Genomic DNA, 1,542 nt, shown 5'->3' with positions numbered 1-1,542 from the left:
CACACACACACACACACACTGACACACACACACACACACACACACACTGACACACGCACACACACACACTGACACACACAGACACACACACACACACACACACTGACACACACACACACACACTGACACACACACACTGACACACACACACACACACTGACTCACACACTGTATATTTTACCTTCTTTTAATACACCAAATGCTACAATATATCAGGCTCGATTACTGTATAGCAAACGTAACATTTAAGAATGCGGTCTTGCACGGTTTGAATCAATCAGCGGTTTATCAGTCTGTTGACCAGTCAAGAAGCGCGCCTTTAGTAATTATGGCGAAATGCGTGGGTCGATGATACCAGCACAGGCCAGCAGAGTGGAAGCTGTGGTCCCGAATTCGAGTCTCTCTACCTGTCTGTCGCTCAACCACGAAGGCAATCTGAGCTCCCTGACAGTCAGGACACCAATCGCGATACCCCTGAGAGAGCTCAGCAATCAGCTAGGAGGTCAATAAACTCCGGCTTGTGTGTGTGAACACGTTATCTACATGGCGTCTTGTATGATTGCCTGCCTCTGATAATACTCGTTGTTTATGACCTTTGTTTCGATAACACTTTCTACTTCAGTCATCATACTGTGGTGCCTTAAAAAAAAAAGCCCTTCTCTACATCAGTGTGTAACCATTAAATGCCCAGCCCCCTGCCCCCCTCCCCCTGTGAGGGGGGCACGTTAGTCGTTGAACCTGGAGAGTTTGGAGCGCTGTTGCTTTAGAATGTAGATGTCATTTTTGAAATGTTTAAACTTTAGGGTTAAACCAGTCTAAATGCTTTTGTAACCAGTGTAAAAACAACAGCATTTGCACCCTTCAAACAGAGTGCAAGTACTGTAGCATGTGTACACAGCCACTGGAAAAACCCTGCACAGGCACTATTGCATTGCCACTGCATTGCCCTCGAGGTTCTTTAGCAACCCTCTCTGCAGTAAATGCAGCTCTGCATTTGGGACCCCCCCTCGATACCCCCCTTCGATACCCCCCCTCCTGCTGGGAAGGAACTTTTTTCCAAGCATCAAAACAAAGGTGTGCTTGTGTTGTACAGTATTGAGGTTAATACATGACAGCCCTGCAGGCATTAACAGGACTTACCGTAAAGCTGTGGCTGATCTGCAGAGGTAGGTGCGTGGGGGGGAAACAGAAACAGCCAAGTCTGAATAAAGCCAGGTAAAGTTACAGTAACACAAGAGTCAGCCCTGTAAAGACAGCAATGTCAAAGCACTCAGTGGAAATGCAGGGGTTGTGTGCTGCAGAGCACTGGGGTGATTCGTTGGAAGAATGGTCTCACAACAGTATGGGCACACAACGCAGACTGCCTGCTGATCCATTTCTGATCCATATCTGATCCAAATCCATTGTGTTGCCATCGCTGGGAATGCTGCACTCTGCTAATGGCTCTGCTAGGGGTTGTCCAGGGTAATGTGCTGCCCTGGTATTATCCTGAGGTTAGGGGCAATCACGCAGTTAGCAGTGTCACTGCCGGGCTGCAATCAC

Source organism: Polyodon spathula, chromosome 25, assembly GCF_017654505.1.
Source record: "Polyodon spathula isolate WHYD16114869_AA chromosome 25, ASM1765450v1, whole genome shotgun sequence".
Lineage (NCBI taxonomy): Eukaryota > Metazoa > Chordata > Actinopteri > Acipenseriformes > Polyodontidae > Polyodon > Polyodon spathula.
This window is presented reverse-complemented; position numbering follows the sequence as displayed.